The 25,541-nt window shown below is 41.7% G+C and overlaps 2 long non-coding RNA genes across 2 annotated transcripts in view; both read left to right on the top strand.

Moving 5' to 3' along the window:
* The window catches only part of LOC122559321, a 108,441-nt gene that overhangs the window by 19,584 nt on the left and 63,316 nt on the right, over positions 1–25,541 (top strand). The window lies entirely within an intron of this gene.
* Positions 12,979–18,133, top strand: LOC122559323. The gene is made up of 2 exons (XR_006314396.1): positions 12,979–13,839; positions 17,517–18,133. It is a non-coding gene; the product is annotated as an uncharacterized LOC122559323 (long non-coding RNA).

Consider the following 25,541-nt stretch of genomic DNA (forward strand, 5'->3'; position numbering starts at 1 on the left):
TGTATTGGTTACAATGTGATTCTGGCCCCGTTAGTTTAAACGTTGCTGCTATTACACAATTTTCTTATAACATGGGATTGCACAAGAATCGGACTGTCGCATTATTGTAGAACTGACTGTATATTGCTGGAAGGCTTCTAACCTGAGCTGCTTCAGCAAACGTCATTCTATCTCTTCCAGTGAGATGCAGATCACCATTCACTTCCTGTTAGCCAACACACAATCTCTAAAAGAAGAGGCAATTGCTGAATTTACCAGTTGCAAATATATTGCAGGTCTCTGTCTCTGCATTTCTTTTTGAATTCTGTCCTCGATATTACCGTCCTCACCCAAATGCACCATTGTCTACATATCTGCATTACATTTGATTTGTAACCTGTGCTGTTCTACCAGAACCCTTATACCGAACATTAGCTTGGTACACCACGAATTGATGTTTCTATGTTGCAAGAAATTCCATTCTAAAATTACCTTCTTTTTCTGCTTCTACTATCACTTCCTCAGATGAGACTTAGCTAGTAACAGGGCTCTTGCAATGTATGTCATAACCTGAAACAGGACCATCCCATATTTGGGGTCAAGGATAATTCACACATGAGGGGGAGCAGCAAGCAACTGCCCAGTCCTTCATGCTTAAATTTGCACAACATGTGGGAATTCAATTAATGAGCAATAAGACTTCTCAATCCCTTTCCAGGAGCCTACAAACATAAAATACAATTGAAGAGGCTACTTCAAAAGTGCATTTAAATTAAAAATAGGACCTGTGGAGAGATGTGTCTCAAGGAGGTCCATCACTGCCAGATTTAACACTCTTAAATATTCTCCAGGAAGTAATGATGGTGAACTTTGCATTGCTCATTGTAGTTTGTTCAAAACATCTTGCATCATGCCAAGCACAAGGCTGTGTTCCTATCAAAATAATCACTGCCTTTTACAATAATCACTCTTCTGGTTTAATCTCCCATCTTTGCACATTCAAATCAGTGAATTAGGACATAAAGTCATACAGCATGGATTAGTTGGACCAATCTCCAAAACTAAGCTAGTCCCACTTGCCTGCATTGCCCTATCATACTTAGAAGTCACAGTCTTCACCTGACAAAGGAGCAGTGCTCCGGAAGCTTGTGATTTCAAATAAACCTGTTGGACTACAGCCTGGTGACGTGTGACTTCTGATTTTGTCCACCCACTCCAATACTGGCACCTCCGCATCTTTCCTCTTCAAGTACTTATCCAAATGTTTTTTAAATGTTGTAACTGTACCTACATCCGCCACTTCCTCTGGCAATTCAATACACTCATGAACTGTACAGTTTTTTTTTAAAAAGTTGCCCCTCATGTCCTTTCTAAAACTTCTTCCTCTCCTTAAAAATATGCCCCTCGTAGTTCTATAAGTGTCTGTAAGGTAACCCCGCAACTTCCTCTGCTCCAGTGAAAAATGTCCACAGTCTATCTAGCTTATTTTTATAACTCACTAACCATTTCCAGCAACATCCTGTTATGCATTTTCTGAACCCTCTCCAATTTAATAATATCCTTCCCATATCAGGGCAACCAGAAAATACCTCACCAATGTCTTGTAAAACGTCAATGTGACATCTCAAGTCATACTCAGTGGTCTGAGCAATGGTATGCAGGTGTACCTGGTTCACAGCTAGCAGAGTAATCAACCGTCAAATTTGTCTTGGCCATGCAAGCACACTTCACTTCCCTCAACCTCGAAGGAAAGGACAGTGCTCGGCTCCTTTTACTCCACGATCAAGTGCTGCTTTACATTCCTCTTCACTCAGCTCTGTGCCTCCAGTATTAAATGCAAAATACTCTGGTTATTTTACCTTCAAAATCAATGTATGCCTGCAAGGTCACCCCTGAATGAAATGAACTTGAGTAATTCCTAACCAGCACAAAGTTGTTTCCAGATACCTGAAATAGAAAATTGCCCAAAGTAAAAAGTGGAAGTTGAAATCATTTCAGAGGACCTCTCATTAGAGAGAGGTGACTGGTGGTAGGTTAAAACTGAGGGTCTTTCATTTCAAGTAAGGGGCATCATTAAGGAGGTCATTATGGGAATTGAACCCATTGGCCAGTCTGAAATTGAACAAGTTAGTTCAGTTGGCTGCAGAGCTGGTTTTTGATGCCAAATTTTCATAGAAGGTCGCAATCTCATTCTCAGATTGAGGAACAGGTGAGTCCTTTAAATAGCATTCCTGTAAAACCCTTGCTGGTTGTTAGTGCTAGGCAGACTAGTTTCATGAAAGAGTCCGGAATCTGCAGTCTTTTTAAAAGGGGGTAGAAAACCTATGTCTGCATTTATGTTTGAGTACTGTAATTTGTTGGAAATTAATTGAGACTTGAACCCTGTTGACCTTTGTGAAAAGCAAAAAATGTCAAGTTATTAGCTAAAGACACATTGTGTTCTTGTGCAAACACTTGAACAAACTACAAATGTCAATCAACAGTTTATAAAATTGTTGTTTGTGTTTAAGTATCAGTGAAACTTCTGCGGCCTATTTGTGGTATAATGGTAGTGTCTATACCCCTCTACCAAGAAGCTCAGTTTTAAGTCCCACCTATTCCAGAGCTATGTAATAACACTTCTGAACAGTTTGATTAGAAAAATAGGTTAAATAAACAAATCAGCAATAGTTATTCAGTTTAACACGAGCAGCCATGTCAACAACTTGTTCAGCATGCATAAAGTAGTCATTTTAGTTCTGACAGCAAAACCTACTGACATACAAACATGCTTTTACATTCCATTTTTTCTAGCATAGCACAGTGCTTCTCAAACTTTCTTTCCCACTATGATGCCCATTTAAGGACTTGAATGTTTTCACAACACCTTGTTGAGTAGTTGGGTTGGGGAGAGAAGACTTATGAGAGCAGGAGAAAGGTATCAGGTGTCGGAACTCATGGCCCCAAAATTTCAGCTGTCAGTTTTCCCAACAAGCATTTCAGAAAATGGATGTAAGTTTGCTCACAGAGTTGGAAGGTTTGTTTTCAGACGTTTCATCACTATATTAGGTAACATCATCGGTGAGCCTCCAGTGAAGCACTGGTGTTACAGCCGACTTTCTATTTATGTGTTTAGGTGGGGTTGGTGATGCTTTACATTCCAACTTGGGTTGGTGATGTCATTTAATTTTCTTTTTCTCGGGGTGATAGATGGGATCCAAATCGATGTGTTTGTTGGAAGAGTTCCGGTTGGAATGCCATTAGCGTATTGAGCCCTTAGGTGTTAGCAAGTTTTGAGAAGACTTACAGCTCAGGTTGAGGTTCTGGATGTAAGTTTGCTCACTGAACTGGAAGGTTTGTTTTCAGACATTTCATCACCATAGTAGGTAACATCATCAGTGAGCCTCCGATGAAGCACTGATGTTGTGGCCTAAATGTCTTCAAATACCTAAATGTCTTAAATACAAACCTCCCCTTAACATCCCACTAGCCAAAAGAATAGCGGAGAAAATCGGCTGCAGAATGCTCAGCCAAATGATTAACAATGCCCACAACAGACTCCGTAAATACAATCGGGAAATTTTGTGACAAAAATACTTTACTAACTAAGGTGACAGACTGTACCGTGCCTGCCTATTCACAATGAGCCATTGGCATTAGACAGTGGCAAACACAGAAAACAAAAAAAAACTAGCCCTGCAGGAACAAGTAGACAAGCTCACAAAGTAACAACACAGAAGCATGGATAAAAAAATTACCTGACTGACCCTTAACAGACATTGAAAAGAGGATTAAATTACAACTTCCGTTATGAGGACAAGACTGTGGAAAGGATACGGAAGCTATAGACTGTGGGGAAATAGATGATGATATCTTGCAAAATGTCCATATTACAGAGGAGGAAGTGCTGGATGTCTTGAAACGGGTAAAGGTGGATAAATCCCCAGGACCTGATCAGGTATACCCGAGAACTCTGTGGGAAACTAGAGAAGTGATTGCTGGGCCTCTTGCTGAGATATTTGTATCATCGATAGTCACAGGTGAGGTGCCAGAAGACTGGAGGTTGGCTAACGTGGTGCCACTGCTTAAGAAGGGTGGTAAGGACAAGCCAGGGAACTATAGACCACTGAGCCTGACGTCGGTGGTGGGCAAGTTGTTGGAGAATATCCTGAGAGACAGGATGTACATATATTGGAAAGGCAAGGACTGATTAGGGATAGTCTGCATGGCTTTATGTGTGGGAAATCATGTTTCACAAACTTGATTGAGGATTTTGAGGAAGTAACAGAGGATTGATGAGGGCAGAGCGGTAGTTGTGATCTATATGGACTTCAGTATGGCGTTCGATAAGGTTCCCCATGGAAGACTGATTAGCAAGGTTATATCTCACGGAATACAGGAATAGTGGGCGGCACGGTGGCACAGTGGTTAACACTGCTGCCTCACAGCGCCAGAGACCCGGGTTCAATTCCCAACTCAGGCGACTGACTGTGTGGAGTTTGCACGTTCTCCCCGTGTCTGCGTGGGTTTCCTCCGGGTGCTGCGGTTTGCATGTCAGGTGAATTGGCCATGCTAAATTGCCCGTAGTGTTAGGTAAAGGGGTAAATGTAGGGGTATGGGTGGGTTGTGCTTCGGCGGGTCGGTGTGGACTTGTTGGGCCGAAGGGCCTGTTTCCACACTGTAAGTAATCTAATCTAATCTAATCTAATCTAAACTAGCCATTTGGATACAGAACTGGCTCAAAGGGAAAAGACAGAGGGTGGTGGTGGAGGGTTGTTTTTCAGAGTGGAGGGCGCTGTGACCAGTGGAGTGCCACAAGGATCGGTGCTTGGTCCTCTACTTTTTGTCATTTATATAAATGATTTGGATACAAGTATTAGAGGTGCAGTTAGTAAATTTGCAGATGACACCAAAATTGGAGGTGTAGTGGACAGCGAAGAGGGTTACCTCACATTACAGCAGGATCTTGACCAGATGGAGTTTAATTCAGATAAATGCGAGGTGCTGCATTTTGGGAAAGCAAATCTTAGCAGGACTTATACACCTCACAGACTTTGAGGACTTATGCACCTTAATGGTAAGGTCCTAGGGAGTGTTGCTGAACAAAGAGTCCTTGGAGTGCAGGTTCATAGCTCCTTGAAAGTGGAGTCGCAGGTAGGTAGGATAGTGAAGAAGGCGTTTGGTATACTTTCCTTTATTGGTCAGAGTATTGAGTACAGGAGTTGGGAGGTCATGTTGCGGCTGTACAGGACATTGGTTAGGCCACTGTTGGAATATTGCATGCAATTCTGGTCTCCTTCCTATCGGAAAGATGTTGTGAAACTTGAAAGGGATCACAAAAGATGTTGCCCTGGATGTTGCCAGGGTTGGAGGATTTCAGCTAAAGGGAGAGGCTGAACAGGATGGGGCTGTTTTCCCTGGAGCGTCAGAGGCTGAGGGGTGACCTTATAGAGGTTTACAAAATTATGAGGGGCATGGATAGGGGAAATAGGCCAAGTCTTTTCCCTGGGGAGTGCAGAACTAGAGGGCATAGGTTTAGGGTGAGAGGGGTGCAGAACTAGAGGGCATAGGTTTAGGGTGAGAGGGGAAAGATATAAGAGACCTAAAGGGCAGATTTTTCACACAGAGGGTGGTATGGGTATGGAATGAGCTGGCAGAGGAAGTGGTGGAGGCTGGTACAATTGCAACATTTAAAGGGCATTTGGATGGGTATATGAATAGGAAGGGTTTGGAGGGATATGGGCCAGGTGCTGGCCGGTGGGACTAGATTGGGTTGGGATATCTAGTCGGCAGGGATAGGTTGGACTGAAGGGTCTGTTTTCATGATGTACATCTCTGTGACCATATAAAGGCAATATGCAAAACAAATGTCATTTACAAAATACCTTGCAAGAACTGTAACAAGCACTACATTGGACAAACAGACAGAAAACTATCCACCAGGATATATGAACATAACTAACCACAAAAAAACATGACCCACTATCACTGGTATTTTTACATACAGATGAGGAAGGATACCACTTTGACTAGGACACACATCCATCCTAGGACAAGCAAAGCAGAGACACGCACAAGAATTCCTAGAAGCATGACATTCCAACCAGATCTTTATCAACAAACACATTCATTTGGATCCCATCTATCACCTTCTGAGAAAAAGACCAGGAAATGACATCACCAACCCAAGAAAACTTAAACATATAAATAGAAAGCAGGCCGTAACACCAGTGCTTCACTGGAGGCTCACTGATGATGTTACCTAGTATGGTGACGGAAAATCTGAAAATGCACCTTCCAACTCAGTGAGCAAACTTACATCCAGAGCCTCAACCTGAGCTATAAGTCTTCTCAAAACTCGCTAACAGCTAGGGGTGCAATACGCTAATGGCATTCCTTACCTAGTATGGTGACGAAATGTCTGAAAACGAACCTTCCAGGTCAGTGAGCAAACTTACATCCAGAATGTCAACCTGAGCTATAAGTCTTCTCAAAACTTGCTAATATCTAGGGGCTCAATACGCTAATGGCATTCCAACCAGAACTACTTCAACAAACACACCAATTTGGATCCCATCTATCACCCCCTGAGAAAAAGAACAGGAAATGACATCACCAACCCAAGAAAATCTAAACATAAATAGAAAGCGGGCTGTAACACCAGTGCTTCACTGGAGGCTCACTGATGATGTTACTTAATATAGTGATGAAACATCTGAAAACAAACCTTCCAACTCAGCGAGCAAACTTACATCCAGAACCTCAACCTGAGCTATAATCTTCTCCAAGCTCACTATTTCAGAAAATGTCTGCCCTTAATTTATCAGAAAGACTACATTCAAACAAACATTCTAAAAGAAAGAAAAAAACAAACCAGGTTCCAGTATGTAACAAGAACTACTGTTTGTTACAATAAGTTCATTCTGATCACAGTTAAATAGCTGTGAACTACTAACTTGTGACGCTACTAGTTAAAACTTGAACCTCCTTTTAAAATACCTATATACACATACAGCTAGACAGAGACAACCAAGAAAATATTGGTTTCATGGATGGAGAGAATGAAAATAGGAATGGTAAATCAATAGGACCAATCCACAGGAGAAAAATACCACACATTTGTACAAAATGGAAAATGTAGTGGGAACATACACTGCAAAATTCAAAATTATTATCCAATCAACTCATCCAGTTGCATTTTGTAATGAGCATTCAGCCTTTTTAATCTAACCAGTGAATACGACTCTACTTTGTGATGCACTGGCAAAAACCTGCTGGGTAGAATGTATATAGAATCCCTAGTGTGGAAACAGGCCCAACACGTCCACACTGACCATCTGAAGAGTAACCCATTCCCCTACCCTAGTACTCCATATTTACCCCTTACTAATGCACTTATTGTACAAGCCCTTGAACATAATGGGCAATTTAGTATGGCTAGTTCATCTAACCTGCACATCTTTGGACTGTGGGAGGAACCCGGAGGAAACCCACGCAGGCAAAGGGAGAATGAGCAAACTCCACACAGACAGTCGCCCAAGGCTGGAATCGAACCCAGGTCCCTGGTGCTGTGAGGCACTGCGAAGCACTGTGCTGCCCACAATGAATGTTTTTATTCATTTCCAGTTGATAATTTAGACTGTCTTGTGTTAGCTTGTGACATTGTTCCTTGATTTACTACCTATCTCCAATCTGTGACCATCTCTGCTGTGTTTCCTTTTTCAGACTTGTGATTTCAAGGTCCCATTTACAGTTGAAATGGCTGAGCATAGGACATTTGGTGCGAAGTGAACAAAAATGGTTGATTGTGGACTTTCTTTCACCGTACGTTTATACCAAGCAGGCGATTACCAAAATGTCAGAAGAATTGTTGCCAATGGGACAATGGAGTTGGTGATGGTGGCATTCAAACAGGCATTCGCTCACAGTCTAATGTCTGCCTGCTTTTTGCCAGTGGTCAGCTGGTTTATGTCATCACTGGCTCACTGACATGCACTAGTTTGATGTGCTTTGTACTCCTGACTTTCATGTACCTGGCATGCAGACAGGTCTATGCCAGCTACCTTAGGGAGAGGATGGAAACAGATATGGCAGATATAGAGGGACATTACCTGAAACCACCTGGAGCTGGCTTCTGGGTAGCAGTGGAGGAAGAGGGCAACAGGGTGGTGGGTACAGTGGGAGTTAAGATGGAGCCTGGGCACCCATACTCTTGCCAGCTGTTCCGACTTTTTGTAGATCAGCGTTTCCGTCGGCACGGACTAGGCAGGAGGCTGACCCAAAAGATCCTGGATTTTGCTAAGGGCTATGGTTACAGAGTCTGCCTCTTGAAGACCACTAGTGTCCAACAACCAGCCATTCATATGTACCAGAAAATGGGCTTTCATATTCAAAGTTCCAGCCCTATACCAGGTCCTGCACTTCTGACCTTGATATCCAAAATTTCAGGGTATGAATTGGAAAAGAATCTGTGATTGGCATCCTTGAATCAGTTGAACTGGCATCCATCTCTATCCATCAACACAGCTCAATACATAGTAAGTAAGGCATTTAGGAGCACAAGGTTATCATTTAACTCATTAAGCCCATGTTATCATTCAAAGTGATAATGGTTGATTCTCTATCACAATGCCATACTCCACTATCTCCCTATGCCTCTTGACATCTTTAGTCTCCAATAATCTCTTTTTTAAAAATATATCCAATTACATAGGCACCTGTGGTAGAAAATTCCACAAATTCACCAGCCTTAGAGTGGAAAAATATGCCCCTCATCTCAGTTCAAAATGGCCTATCCTGTGTCCTGAGACAATTCTGGACCATCACATCCACTTCCTCCCCCTCCCCACCTCATGCCAAGGAGAATATCCCCACGTCTATTAAACCTGATCAAAGATCTTACACATTTCAATTAGATCCCCTGTCATTCATCTAAGCTTCTGTGGGTACAGACACAGTTGAGCCAATCTGTCTTCATACAACAAACTGATCATCCCAGAAATCAATCTGGTGGACATTCACTGTGATACCTCTATGGAAAGTATATAGTTTCTTGAGTAAGATCATCAAAACTACACACAGTACTCTAGGTGTGGTCTCACCAAGGCTCTGGCCACCTGCTTAAGACAACCTTGCTCCTCTATTCAAACCCTCATGCCATGAAAAACAAAAAAAAACACTTTCCTTCCTCACTATTTACTGTATGTGTATTCTTGCTCAAGTTGTAGGAAAGTAGTGTTTCCTTTGGCCATTCATATCCCAATAACTTCTGTCTTTTTGTTCTACAACGAGGAAGCATTGAAAGGAACCTATAGCAAGGTGGGTCATATGTAGACTTGTTTGGTATGGAGGGATTACTGCTGGGATCAGATGAGAGAGGAAGGTCTTGAGGGATTGCACATGTGGGTGAGAGATCAGTAGGGAGTGAAGATTTGGGAAGCAGGCTGGAGACTGGGTGTGGGAGGAGTCTGCAGGAATGTTGGCGGCAAGAAAAACTTTGGAAAGGTGTGAAAGGAGTTTGGATTGGATGGAGGTGGGGTCTCTTTCACTGAGTCAAAACAACACAGAAAAAAAGTCATTTAGCCCATCCAGTCCTTGACATCTCTGTGGAGCAAACAAATCAGTCCCGTTCCAACACCCAATCTTTGTAGGCCTGCAAATTTGTTTGCCTCGAGTGTCAATTCCATTTCCTTTTAAAATCATTCATCCTCTCCACCTCTGTCAGCATTCATTACCATTCACCACTACACTTTTGTTTCACATTTTCCCTGCTTTTCTAAATCAAAACCTTATAACTGTGTTCCTAATTCTTTGCGCCATCAGCCAATGGGAGCAAGTTCAAACTTGAACAAAAAAGCTGACTACTAGAGATAAGGTGACAGTGACTGCACTTGACATCAAGGCTACATTTAGTCAAGTCTAGCATTAAAGAGCCCCAGTAAAATTGGATTCAGTGGGAATTGGAGAGGGGGTCTCTGTTAGTTAGAGTCATACTTGGCATATAGGAAGGTGGTTTGGTTGTTGGAGGTCAGTCATCTCTGCTCAAGGACATCTCTGTAAGTGTTCTTTCGCTGGTGTCCTAGGCCCAACCATCTTCCGCTGCTTCATTAATGACTCCTCTGTTGCAAGGTGTGACAATGCTGCTTTAACAAAGTTATGTTTGTCCTGGTTATTTTTCAGAGAGATTGTAAAAGACAGACTTCGAAATGAGTTGAATAGTTTTAGGGCCAATTTGGTTATAACTAACAGATACTGCCTCAGAAAAAGGGTTTTAATTTTTTAAAAAACATTTGTACAATGAAAGGGGAGTGACCAATTCTCTCAGCTCAGCCTTTTTTTCTGCTTTGGTTTTAGCACTGTAGAGTTAAAAAAGCTGCTTTAACCAAAGAAGCAGGTCTCGACTGATACTCTTTCTCTGACTTCTCCCCTGCATTTGATTTTGCTTCTTGTGCCAAGGGGTGTATAGGGGGATTGTGGCAAGTAGTTAGTACAGCATCATTAAGTTGGGATAATCTGTTGGGTTTTCGGATAGGTTAAGTTAATTGGTATTCTATTCACTTTTGTTTGTGTTTCATTCAGTAATCTTGTGAAAAAATTCTGTTTTGTTTAAAACTAAGTGGTTTGACCAGCTGCATCCCTCCTGGAATATCCACTGTATACCTGCTTAAAATAACTAGCAAAATTAGGGTTTGGCCTACTTTCCTGAAAGGTTTTGAGGGGGTCTGGCCTGGTCCATAACAAAAGTCAGAAGTAGAGATGTTCACCATTGTGCAATAAATCAATGTTCAACACAACTTACAATCATCAGAGACTGAAGTAGTGCATGTCCAATATAGCAAGACCTGAACAACATCCACCCTTGGGCTAAAAAAATGGTATGTAACATTTTCATCACACAAATTCAAGATAATGGCCTTTAAAATAAGACACAATCTAATCACTGCCAATTACCATCACTGAATCCTCCACTATCAGCATTCTATAAGACCATAAGACATAGGAGTGGAAGCAAGGCCATTCGGCCTATCGAGTCCACTCTGCCATGTAATCATGGTTTATGGACTTTTGAATTCCATTTATCCACACTCTACCTGTAGCCCTTAATTCCCCACGAGATCAAGAATTTATCAATCTCTGCCTTGAAGACACCCAACGTCCTGGCCTCCACTACACTCCGTGGCAATGAATTCCACAGGTCCACCAGTCTCTGACTGAAGGAATGTCTCCTCATTTCTGTTCTAAATTGAGTGCCTCTAATTTTAAGGCTGTGCCCACAGGTCCTAGTCTCCCCACCTAACAGAAACAACTTCCCTGCGTCTACCGTTTCTTAGCCATGCGTTATCTTCTAAGTTTCTACTAGATCTCCCCTCAACCTTCTAAACGCTAATGAATACAATCCCAGGATCCTCAGCCAATCATCATATTTTAGGCTTACCATTCTGGGATCATCCATGTGAATCTCCGCTGGACACACTCCAGTGCCAGTTTGTCCTTTCTGAGGTGTAGGGCCCAGACTTGGACACAGTATTCTAAATGGGGCCTAACCAGAGCTTTATAAAGTCTCAGTAGCACATAGCTGCATTTATATTCCAACCCTCTTGAGATAAATGACAACATTACATTTGCTTTCTTAATCATGGACTCAACCTGCAAATCAACCTTTAGCGAAACCTGGACCCGCACTCCCACATCCCTTTGTAATTTTCTCGAGAGTTTAGAAAATAGTCTATGCCTGTATTCTTTTTTCCAAAGTGCAAGACCTCACACTTGCTCACGTTGAATTTCATTAGCCATTTCCTGGACCACTCTCCTAAACTGTCTAAATCTTTCTGCAGCCACTCCACCTCCTCGGCGAACTTCGCCAAATTGCCCCGTCCCTTCATCTAGATCATTAATATATAAAGTGAACAGCTGCGGCTCCAATTCTGAACCCTGCGGGTCACCACTTGTCACCAGCTACCATTCTGAAAAAGAACCTTTTATCCCAGCTCTCTGCCTTCTGTCAGACAACCAATCCTCAATCCACGCCAGTAGCTCACCTGAAACACCACGGGTCCTCACCTTACTCAGCAGCCTCCCATGAGGCACCTTATCAGAGGCCTTTTGGAAGTCTAGATAGATAACATCCACTGGATTTCCCTCGTCTAACCTACTTGTTACCTCTTAAAAGAATTCTAACAGGTTTATCAGACATGACCTCCCCTTACTAAATTCATGCTGATTTGTTCTGATCCGACCCTGCACTTTAAAGAATTTAGAAATCTCATCCTTAACGATTGGTTCTAAAATTTTACCTACAACCAAGGTTAGGCTAATCGACCTATAATCTTCCACCTTTTGTCTTGATCCTTTCTTGAATAAGGGGGTTACAACAGCGATTTTCCAATCATCTGGGGCTTTCCCTGACTCCTGTGATTTTTGAAAGATTACAGTGGTCCCCCGCTATTTCCTCAGCCACCTCTCTCAGAACAGGAGATTTATCGATTTTTAGACCTTTCTAGTACTTTCTCTTTTGTAATGGCTACCATGCTCAACACTGCCCTCTGACTCTCTTTAATTGTTGGGATATTATGTCTTCCACTGTGAAGACTGACACAAAGTACTTATTAAGTTCTTCAGTTATTTCCTTATCTCCCAGCAGTAGTCTTCCAGCATCAATTTGGAGCGGCACAATTTCTATTTTTGCCTCTTGTTTGTTTCTTATATATTGAAAGATACATTTACTATCATTTCTAATATTACTTGCTAGCTTACCTTCATATTTGATCCTCTCCTTCCTTATTTCTTTCTTTGTTATCTCTGTTTGTTTTTGTAGTCTTCCCAATCTTCTGATTTCCCAGTGCTCTTGGCAACTTTATAAGCTCTATCTTTCTCTTTGATACATTTCCTGACTTCCTTTGTCAGCCATGGCTGTACAACCCCTCCCTGGAAATTCTTTCTTTTCTTTGGGATGAACCTCTGTACTGTGTCCTCAATTACACCCAGAAACTTCTTCCATTGTTGCTCTACTGTCTTCCCCACTAGGCTCTGCTTCCAGTCAATTTTCGTCAGTTCCTCTCTCATGCCCCTGTAATTACCTTTATTTAACTGTAACACTATTACATTCGATTTTGCCTTCTTTCTTTCAAACTGCAGACTGAACGCCATCATATTATGATCGCTGTCTCATAAGTGTTCCCTTACTTCAAGATCTTTTATAAAATCTGGCTCACTACATAGAACTAAGTCCAAAGTAGCCTGTTCCCTTGTGGGCTCCATCACAAGCTGTTCCAAAAGGTATCCTGTAAGCATTCCTTGAATTCCCTTTGGATCCACTGGCAACATTATTCACCCAGTCCACCTGCATTCTGGGGGTTACCATTCATCCGAAGCTGAACTGGACTAGCCAAATGACTACAGTGGCTACAAGAGCAGCTCATATAACTCCCACAGCTTAGCTAACATCTACAAGACACAAGTCAGGCATGTGATGGAATACTCCCAACTTCCTGGATGAGTAGGCTGTAACAACACTGGACACCATCCAGGACAAAGTAGTGCGCTTTATTGGCACTCCATCCACACCCTTCTCCGATGCTTAATAACAGTAGTGTGTACCATCTACAAGGTACACTATTGAAATTTACACGGCTCCTTAGACAGCGCCTTCCTAACCAATGCCACTTCCATCTAGAAGGACGAGAGCAGCAGAAATGTGGAAACCACCAGCTTCTGTTCACCTTCAAACTAGTTATCCATATTTCTTCAGTTATTGGCATTGTGGGTCCACCTACAACAAAGAGACTGCTGTAGTTCAAGAAGGCAATTTACCACCATATTCTCAAGGGCACCAAGGAATGGCCAATTAATGCTGGCCCAGCCAGCAATGCCTGGGTCTCACAGGTGAGTTTTTAAAAAAAAAAAAGACTTTTCCTACCTTCATATTTGTGTATACCTCTTATAAAATCTACCCATGACCTCATTTACTCCAATGAGGCCAATCCAGTCTAACTTTAAAGCTAAAATTCCTTACCCCAGGAACCACTCTTATAAATCTCCTCTGGTACTCTCTAAGAGCCTCGCATCTTTCCTAAAGAAGGTAAGTAGAACTGGATGTAGTCCTCTGTTTGTGATCCACTTCGACCTTTATTAAGGTTCTGCACAACAACTTTTGTTTGAAATATCTCTATTTGTGGAAACAAATGGATGGAGGAGGAGGGTTTGCCTTGTTAGTAAGAAAGAAAATTACATAGGTTTAGGGTGAGAAGAGAAAAATTTAAAAGGCACCTAAGGGGCAACTTTTTTATGCAGAGGGTAATGTGTATGGAATGAGCTGCCAGAGGAAGTAGTGGAGATTGGTAGAATTATAACATTTAAAAGGCATCTGGATGGGTATGTAAATAGGAAGGGTTTAGAAGGATATGGGCCAAGTGCTGACAAATGGGACTACATTAGTTTAGGATACCTGTCAAGGACGCATTGGACTGAAGGGTCTGTTTCTATACTGTACATCTCTATGACTCTAAATGATACAGAGTCAGAAGCCGTAGAATCTGTGTTGTAGAGTTGAAGGACAGCAAAGGAATAAAGACTCTGATGGGAGTTAAGTACAGGCCTCCTTATAGTATTCAGGATGTGTGCAGACAATAAGTCATGAATTTGCAGAATGTCTTTGAGATTTTTTTCTTGGAGCAGTTTGTGACAGAGCCCATTAGAGAAATTCTGGATTGTTGATGTGTAATGAGGCAGACTTGATTAGGGAGCTTAGGTAAGGAACCCTAGGGGACAGTGACCATAATATGATAGAATCCACCCTGCACTTTGAGAGGGACAAGCTGGAATCAGGTGAATTGGTATTATAATTGAGTAAAGGTAACTATAAAAACATGAGGGAAGAGCTGGCCAGAGTTGATGGGAAAGGAGCCTGGTAGGTAAGACAGTTGAATAGTAATGGCAGGGAGTAATTCAGAAGGCACAGCAAAAATTCATCCCAAGGAAGAAGAATTTTTTAGTCAAAGGAATAGTGAAGTTAAGGCTGACAAGGGAAGTTAAGGCCAGCATAAAAGGAAAAGCATACATTCTAGTGAAGTATGGTGAGAAACCAGAAGATTAGGAAGTCTTTAAAAACCAACAAAGGACACATATAAAAGCATTAAGGAGGGAGAAGGTGAAACATGAGAGTAGCTAGTAATATAAAAGAAGGTTGTATGAGTTTTGCTTAGGTTCATAAAAGATAAGAGAGAAGCAAGAGTAAACATTGAAAAATGAGGCTGGCGAAGTAATGGGGAACAAAGAAATGGCTGAGGAATTGAATAGTTACTTTATGTCAGTCCTCATGCAAGATACCAGTAACACACCAGAACTTCAAGAGATGAAGAAGGGCTTATGCCCGAAACGTCGATTCTCCTGTTCCCTGGATGCTGCCTGACCTGCTGCGCTTTTCCAGCAACACATTTCCAGCTCAGAACTTCAAGAGAGTCAGGGGTAGAGATGAGTGTAGTAGCCATCACTAAGGAGAAGGTTCTGGGAAGCTGAAAAGTATGAAGGTGGATAAATAACCAGGACCAGATCGAATACACCTCAAGAAACTGAAGGAGATAGCTGAGGAGATTGTGGAGGCATTGTTAGTGATCTTCAAGAGCCACTGGAGTCTGGGAGGGTCCACAGATTTGCAAAAAAGGCTAGTGTAATATTTCTGCTTACGAAGGAAAGGAAGCAGAAGGTAAGAAGCTATAGGTCACTTAGCATGACTTTGAACATTGGTAAGATTTTAGAATCCATTATTAAAGATGAGATTGCGGAGTAATCTTGGAAGTGCATGGTAAAACGGATGAGTTAGCACAGCTTCATCAAGGGGAGGTCATGCCTGATAAATCTGTTAGAATTCTTTGAGGATGTAACAATCAAGTTCAACAAAGGAGAGCCAGTGGCTATGATATTTTTGGATTTCCAGAAGGCCTTTAGCAAGGTGACACACAAGAAGCTGCTAAATAAGAGCCACAGTGTTAGGGACAAGGTGCTGGCATCGGTAGAGGATTGGCTAACTGGCAGAAGGCACTGAGTGGGATAAAGGGGTCTTTTTCATGATGGCAGCCAATGACTACCGGAGTTCTGCAGGGGTCAGTATTGGGACCATAATTATTATCATTGTATATTAATGATCTGGATGAAGGAACTGAGAGTTTTGTTGCTAAGTTTACAGATGACACAAAGAATGTTGGAGGGGTGGTAATGTTGAAGTAGGGAGGCTGCAGAAGGATTTGGACAGGCTATGAGAGTGGGCAAAAAAGGTATGGAGTACTGTGTAAGAAAATGTGACGGTCTGCACTTTGGTAGGAAAAACAGAAGTGTAGACTATTTCCTAAACAGGGCAAAGTTTTGCAAATTTGAAGCACAAAGGGACTCGAGTCCGAGTTCAGGATTCTCTTAAAATTAACATGCAGGTTCAGGTGGCAGTTAGGAAGGCAAATGCAATGCTATCATTCATTTTGTGAGGGCTGGAATACAACAGCAGTGATGTACTGCTTGAGCTGTACGGGGCTGTGATCAGACAGCATTTGGACCATTGTGTGCAATTTTGAGCCTTGCATCTAGGTTGCTGGCATCGGAGCAGGTCCACAGGTGTTTTACAAGAATGACTCTGTGGATGAAGGGATTGTCACTTGAAGAGTGGTTGAAGTCTCTTCATCTGTACTCCATGCAGTTTAGAAGAATGAGAGGGAATCTCATTGAAACCTACAGAATACTGAAATGCCCGGATTGCGAGGATGTGGAGAAGATGTTTCTACGAGAAAGACAGATTAGGACCCAGGGGCACAGCCTCAAAGTGAAGGAATGACCCCTTAGAACTGAAATCAGGAATTTCTTCAGTCAGAGGGTGGTGAATCTGTGGAAACCATTGCCGCAGAAGGCTTTGAAGGCCAAGTGTATTTAAGACAGAGATAGGTAATTTCTTGATTACAACGGGGATCATAATTTACAGGGAAAAGGCAGGAGAATGCAGTTTAAAACATATCAGCCAGGATTGAATAGAAGAACAGACTGGATGGGCTAAATGGTCAAATCATGCTCCAATACCTCATGGTCCATTCCTGTACCCCTACAATATGAAATATCTGCAGTTCTCCAATTGCTGCATGTTGAGCTTGCTAAGTTTAATCACTTCATCATTGGTGGTCATGTCCCAGCTTCCTTTGTCCTATGCACTAGAATTTCTCCCTGAACTCCCATCTTTACTTTCTCAAGACACTTTCCTTTAATATTTGTATTATGCTAATGGAACTGTGTATATAAAATTTTAGATTCTGCTTGAGCACAATACACTCTATATGACTTCCTGCTATATCGTATTCTTCTTTTGGATTGTGAACCAAAATCGGAAAGGACTGTTTTAAACACAATACCATGGAAGGAGTGGCTATATTTTTTTATAAAAGCAAGTTACTAAAACTCATCGTGAGTCATATTTACGTTGTTGCTTTGTTCAAGAAGGGGGATACATGTCTGTGATACATCCATAGTGTCAGTGCATGTGTCGAGCATGCTTTACCCAGTGACAGATTGTTGATTAATTTGTGCAGGTGCATAGCTTTTGTCTGAACAATGAAAAGACTGAAGCCTCCAGACTGCAAAAAAGACAAGGCTGTGTGCATCTTCTCTCTTGCTCTAGCTCTCGCTGCCTCTCACACAGGGACTTGAACAATGCAAAAGGGACACCCCATCCAATCACATAGACTGATGTTGTTGAACTGTCTTGCACCAATATTTTTTTCTCCATCCAAAATCTCCATGCTTTTTTGTGACATTGTCAGTGTGTATGCATTGGAGTTAGATAAAGGAGATACATCTTAAGCTGGCAGAATTATAAATAGATAACTCATTTTACTTTCCTCTGGTTAGAATTGATTTTTTCGGAATAAATAGAACTTTCTTGTTAATTAAAGAAACCAGGTCAGTGTTTTCTGTTAACTTGAGTTCATCAGATACATTGAGAAATTTTGAGTAATTTGATTAAATCTTTACCTCTTGTGATGATGCCTGGAGAAGTGGAGCTCGAGCATCAGACCATTTCTCAAATAGATTGTGACACTCCTGGTAGGGTTACGAGATGTACAATATCAATTGTTTCCTGTTTCTCTTTTTAGTATGGTGTTAATCATGTATCACAATCGCATGAATAAAGTCATTCATTTCTTGACGTGCATGAGTCCAGCAAGGTTGTTATTTCTTTTAAAACAAAAGAAACAGACGTTAAACACAGAAATAAAAGGATAACATTTTCTTTTGTGATTTTCCTTCAGGCTATGACAATCCCTATATGCCTTAAGTCCCTCAGTACAAAACAAAATCAACATCCCTGTTGTATATACTCTGTGCAGTTTTTTGGGGTAGAAAGTTCGAAGGATTTCCAAACCTTTGATTGAACTTTCCTCATGAAAGTACTTCCTTCTTAAGGAATAAGAGCAAAATTGCAAGCACTTCTCCCAGATGTGACCTCACCAATTATGTTTATGTCTTTATGTTTGTACTCCAATTAAATTGTAACAAACATTTTCCTTCTTAATTGCTTGCTGGTATTGTACATTAACTTTATTGATCATGTACAAGATGCACTTTTTAATTCTTCTGAATGCAAATATTTCCCAATATACATTAATAATTGTCATGCCAATCAAATGTAAATTCTGTTTTCTTTTTTTTTGACCGAAATGGATAACTTCACACTTGGACACATTGTATTACATCAGCAATGTTCTTACTCACCCAAGCTGTTGAAGTCCCTCTTTAACCTCATTACTTCCTTCTCACTGACTACTTCCCCAACTAACCAAATACAATACACTCAGGTTCCTCATCCAGTTAATTTAATTTAGCTGAGACCCAAGAACGTTTGTGCCTTGTTTGTCAACCCAAATATGTCCTGTTTATTCCTACTCTGTTTTCTGGCAATTAGCCAGTCTTCAATGCATACTAATATATTACGCTTTATCCTGTGAGTCGCTAATCATGTAGTAACATCTTCTGTGGCACATTTTTTAATGTTTTTGTCCATGTCATCTGGAATCTTAGAATTATAATGTAATATTTTACAGTTTTACCGTCTGCTGCAAGGGAAGGGATTTGTAGATGGAGAGCTGGGAAAATTCCATGGGTGCATTTCCTGTCATCCATGTGCCTTTCCCTTTCATGGTCACAATTGATCAAACAGTGGGCGAAGTCTTGGGTGATCTGTTGACCCTCCCACCAACTGATGTTCTTATGTGGCCAATTAATGGCTGGAACATTTTGGCCAGCGGGAAGAGTTTGGTAATGTGAAAGGCAGCCAGTAAGTAAACTTGGGTATTAAAAAGAGGGGTTACCTACATCACAGGATCCTTTTTCCAATTGAGGTTTTGGTCCACAAACCCCCCCCCACTCGGCCCCGTGGCTTGCTGGTGCCACAAGAATACTGTTTTCCAATAGTCAATGACTCAAATAAAGACAAGAGTGCCCACCTTCCATCTCATCCATTTCCTAGTGTGCTTTCTGGTTTGGCTCCACTCTGAAACAACCAATGTCAAGGTTGTTTGGCCATGCTGCTTTTATTTGCCAGGCAATGCAATTGTGCCTCTTACTGAGCTAAAGGGGATACACATTGAAGATCATGCTCATTGCAAAGCAAAAATTTGTATCTGTATTGTGCACCTCACAATGTCAGGACGTCTGCAGGTGCTTGATAATGCATTGATTATTTTGGTTGTGTAATCGTTGTTATAATAGAGAGCAATGTGACATTAGTGTCCCACAAACAGAAGTGTGATATTGATCAGATGATCCATTTTTCTAGCAATATTGATTTGGTCGAGCACCAGGAGTAACTGCCCTACATTCCTTCAGTTAATGCCATGAGTTCTCTTACATCCACCTGAGAAATCATTCAGGGCCTCGTCTCATGATTGGGATCATTTCCATTTCCTACAACAGTTATGCTTGTTGGACAAGCTTCAGTTTGCATTAAATTATAGGCTGTTTTACACCCTCCTGTAAACAAGCATCAATGAACTAATTTCACATCTGAATATGAGAACCAGCAGAGAGATAGTTATTAATGTACATTTTAGTTGCCAAAGGTGAAAGATCAACTTGCTAAGCTGGTGAAAAGTTTTTGTAAGATTTCATCTAATTTTATATAATGTTTTCAAATCATCAGTTACATTCAAACCTCCAAAGTGAATTACAAAATAAGATTTTTTCTTTTCTGAATTGAACTATAAATTTAATTATTTTTATTAATTTTCATTAATTAGCACTTCTTTGTTTAGTGGAAGTTAAATGCATAATTGTGTAGACAATGCAAAGTGTGTTCCAATAATGCTCAAGCTGGATGTCAAATTCAGTGAATCACTATGGCTGCTTTGTATTAAGCGTACAATTGCGCCATGCACACTGAGCACCATCAAATCTCTCATGAACTACAGTTCATGTTGGATAGATTTGTTCAAATGATCCTCACTCAAATCAGTTGGAAGAAGTTAAACAAAAATCAGGCACCTGAACTTTTATAAAACTTCTTCCAGGTGTGGTATTAAAGAATATCAAGCCCTATTAGCAAATATTTGAGTTTGAGTTAAAATTAAACACACGTTTAGTCTCCAAGATCATTGGTTTGATTTATTTTTTTGAAAAACAGCCTTCAATAAAGTGTTATGTACTGCGACTAATTTTGAATCACTTCTGATAACACCATTTTCTTCACATTATCCAAATTTATTTGGACAGGATTTTCACTCGGTAATCTTGAACTAATCATGTTTGCCTATGTGCCTTTCTATAAAGATGCAACCTGAAATATTAATTTATGATGTGATTGACTGTGTATACATCTGTAATTTTGGAATTTTTGAAAAGAACTCCATGATATAAAGGCAACTTCAGCAGGGAAACATGTTGCATTTGTAAAGAACAAGCTGCTTGACTGACTCATTGGATGCAATTTTCTGCTCTCTGGAGCAGTCTGGGCAATGGAAAGAAAGTTGGGAATATACATCAGTGAAAATGTTGCAGTCTCAATACAAGAAAAGGTTTGCTGATTTTTTTCCCCCATAAGCTTTAAACAGTGACTGAAGAATCTCACTATTGAGCACTTGATATCTTCAGATGACTCCGCTTTCAAATATCTAGAGCCATATAGCACAGCCAAACCTTTCAGTCCAACTTGTTCATGCCAACCAAGTTTCCCAAACTGAATTAGTCCCAATTTGCTGCATTTGGCCCATATTCCTATAAACATTTCCTATTCATGTATGTGTCCAAATGTCTTTTAAATTGTCTAACACTCTGTCTAACACTTCCTCAGGCAGTTCTTTGCATATTTAACAGGTCCTACTCAGTGTAAAGGCAAAGCAGAAATCAGAGAGACAAGGCACAATATCACATGTGGACAACATTAAAGTGCAGTTCCTCACCTGCAATCATCAATGTTATGGTTCAAGGCTCCTCAACCTCTGAGGCTATTTGAAGTCTAGGAGCTGATTGTCAGAGATATGAGCAATACTTCATGATTACAATTAGTTCATCCTTGGGATGTCTGAAGGGGTTTTCATCTCTCACATGAGAGCAACTTCAACCAAATGGCAATAAAGACAGTAGAATAGGCATTTGAAGAGTGCAAGTGCATAGACATTTAGAAAAATGCAAGGTTTTTTACTGTTGTGTCACCATGTCACATATGTTCCCTCAGTAAGTTTTCTGCTTCCCTTTCCTCCCATGATGCTGAGTGCAGTCACACTGTCTGCAGCCAGGTTAGGGGGAGCCAGGGTAGAGATGACACTGTTGCCCTGGAAGATTTTGGCACTCATCCCCAGAGGCATTTGGAGTCTAGAGGGCCCAGATCTGATGGCAAGATCCTGTTTACATGCAATTTCAGCTCCACAGCTGGAAACTCTGAAAGCTTTGGCATTGCAGGCAAAGGGACATCGAGGATCTGTGCACCTCTGTAATCACCATGGAGAAAACTTCTGAGAGCTCTATGTGTTGCTGGTCCTCCCTCTGAGTGCTTACAGGCACTACCCTGTCTCCTTGAGAGGCATGCAATCAAGATCCCTCTCTCACTTTGTAAGTGACACTGAGCACCTACAACTAGAATGTTGCAGGATCTGACCAGCTGTGTATCCACCAAACACTCAAGTGTGCTGGACCTGGGTCTCCATGATGGTCACCGACCTGTCCATGGAGATAGCCAGATGAATGAATCCTGAAATCATGTGGTACAGCTAATGTTGGTGGACCTTTCCATCCTTTGATCGTGTTTACTTGCTGCCTCTGACAGACTTCTGTGCTGTTCTTGTGCCTATCTGTGCATTTTGACAAAGCCATTAATGGTCAAGACCAAGGGTCATCTTCTGCCTGGGACTGAGCAGATGCCTGGTCTCTGGCAGTCCTCTGAGTGTCAAATGGCGGTGCTGGTAGATTGTCTGGTGGAAAGGTGGTGCCCCAGGATCACTGCCAACCTACTACCTATCATGAGAAGCTTCACTGCATAAACTTGGATATCTGTACCAATATGAAGCATTAAGAGCCACCTAACCTCAGCAACATGCGCAATTACTGTCCTTGCTCACCAATTGCTGCTTTCCCCCAAAATATCAAGAGCATCTCTAAAATAAAGATACTTGAATGTTTAACATCTGAAGATAACATTTTTGCACACAAACATATGGATAAGAAAGCATTCATTCAGCAACATAAAAGATCTAGGAGCACAGAAATAACCCGATCCACATATACTTTGGACTGAGCAGGGGCTGTTTGCCATTGTAACCGACAGTACACAGTGAAACAGTGCACCTAGCTCTTTTGTTGAATCATAAAGTAAAAAATCACACAACACCAGGTTATAGTCCAACAGGTTTAATCGGAAGCACACTAGCTTTCGGAGCAATGCTCCTTCATCAGGTGACAATCACCTGATGAAGGAGCGTCGCTCCGAAAACTAGTGTGCTTTCGATTAAACCTGCTGGACTATAACCTGGTGTTGTGTGATTTTTTACTTTGTATACCCCAGTCCAACACCGGCATCTCCGAATCATGACTATTGTTGAATCATAGTATCACTACAGTGTGGAGGGAGGCTGTTCGGTCCATTGAGTCCACATCGACCCTCCGAAGAGCTTCCCACACATACCCATCCGTCTACGCTATCCCTTTAACCATGCATGTCTCAAGGCTAACCCACCTAACCTGCACACCCCTGGCCACTATGGGCAATTTAGCATGGCCAAATCACCTAACTTGCACATGTTTGGACATCATTTATCTTGCAGTTGGTTTCAGTTAAGTTCTGAGTGGCCTCTCATATACCACAGTCATAGCTTCATCACAGTCTCCCAGATGTCCCTCCTGGTCAATGCCCTTGTCCTCATCTTGTTCCTCTAAGGGCTATGCCTCAATCCCCCATTTCTTTTGTATCCAGGCCATCATCACCTTTGGCTTCAGTTGTGAAGAATGATGCAGAATACCCTTTCTAGGCTACACCACCTCAGCAGTCCAGACATCAAAAATCATCTTAAGGTCTATGGTCTGTGGTAGAAGCATGGAAAGCATTATGTCTTCATTCTTCCTCTATCTAAGTGTTCTGTAAGGGTGTACCCAGCCATGCAAGGGTAACTCTTTCTTTCAGCTGTGGATCTTGTATGGTCTGAGGATCTTGGAAGAAGGTAAGAACCTGTGAGTTCTCTGGTATGACATGTCATGCAACTTCCAGGATATTTGGTACGTACCTCCAAAATTTAACATCAATAGTCACAGGTAAGTTGGGCCTTGGTGCATTGGAAGCTTATTAACGCCACTCCCGTGCCCTCAGACAATCGCTATGAAGTGCCACGTTATGCCCTGACACAGAGTGCTGTGGATGTTCATAAGGAAGCCAATTTCATTCTTCCATTAGGGTCTCTGAGCTATTTAACCTTATTCAGATGTCTGTTGCAGAACCAAAGTGCTAATTCTTGTCTGGGGGAGTGAACATTAGGTACTGGTCCAATACGATAATATCCCCTCCAAAGAAAGATCACTTTAACATTACAGACCATGTCCTTGCATACTTACAGTTAGATATGCAGAAATGGCAGCTCTGAGACATTGCCTTCCAGTGTTAGATCTGAGAAGTGATGCCATTATACAAACACAGGTGAGACTTTTAAGTTTCCCTCTGTGCAGATTTGTTTATCTGACATGACATAATGGTGATAGATGCAAACTTCTTAAGGCTATAATTTTTAATCTTCATTCTTACTATACCATTGACCTGCAATAAATTTCAATTTGCTTTCAAATGAATGACATTAATGAATCAGTGGTTGCTGGCAGATTCTCACTTTCTAAGAATTATTACCCTGCTCTCAAAGAGAAAACCACTAACTTAACTGTGACTGTTCTGCATGCTATGGCATTTGTGATCTTGCAGGCAAGATGGCAAGCTTTCACCTTTGTGTCCTGAGTACATCTCCACCTGAGATGAATGATACCATTTAAAAAAATTCTATTCTTGCATCCTCTCATTTTTCAGCCTCCCATAATTCTATTCATCCCATCAATGCAAATATTATTGATGCCAATTTAAATTCCGAGTCCATGGTTTTGAAAATTTTCATGTCCGTGTTGGCCATTGACTCTCCTCACTTTGAGGTCACAGTGATTGTCACTTGTGAGAACCCTCCAAACTGTTCTCCACTTTGTTCTCTAAAATCCCACCCCAGGACAGTGGCTACTCCTACATTTTCTTGTGAGACATTCCAAGTGAGCAGGACACAGCCCGTGGTCAGATGTACCCACAGTAGCTATCCTCCTGACATACCTGCAATCCCTAGGTGGTTGCAGTTGACCTGTAGCACTGACTGTAGTCCCATTCCCAGACCACAAAGACTAGGATCCCTAGATTCTGGTCAGACCAAGCAGCTGACTGACAATGACAACCCCCCACCCCCGGACTGGAATTGGATTAGCCTCTTGACTGAGTGAAGTTGTATCCCCAGACTGAAAGTAGCCCTTCTTCAGTCCATGAAGGACTGGTCTCCTTCGACTTTAAGACATGGCCATTTGGTTGAAACACATGGTGTGTTATTGCTGTGTAGGCCGCTCGCACGTGCTGCAGGTGTGACATCAATGTAGTCTGTGGTCAGCAACATGTCGAACCCTCATCTATTCAGTGCGACAAAGTGTGAAAAGTTGCAAGCCTCTTCCTCTGCACTAAAACGCAATGCAAATGGTTTGGCTGGTGCACAGTGCTGATGAGCCATAACACTGAAGAGCAATGCAGAGCAGAGAGCCTGGCAACCTCGAAAAGTGTGCAAAGTGCTTGAAACCAAGAAAGCAAGCTTAGAGCCATAAATTGCATCATATGTAGATGCATCAGTTGTGTATGTTTGGTGAGGGGTGGATGGAGATAATGTCTATGAAGCAGACAGAGGGAAATGGTGGTGACGCCCAGAGGTAAACAGCACGCTGCAGCTGTTCCAAGTGACCACACTGAATTCACACTGGGAATGGGCGGTCTTGGGCAAGGAGGAGAGAGTCGGGAACAGCATAGAAATAAGGCGGGTTTGGCTAATAATGCAGTTCAAATGCTGAGA

This window comes from Chiloscyllium plagiosum, chromosome 19, assembly GCF_004010195.1.
Source record: "Chiloscyllium plagiosum isolate BGI_BamShark_2017 chromosome 19, ASM401019v2, whole genome shotgun sequence".
NCBI classification, from domain to species: domain Eukaryota; kingdom Metazoa; phylum Chordata; class Chondrichthyes; order Orectolobiformes; family Hemiscylliidae; genus Chiloscyllium; species Chiloscyllium plagiosum.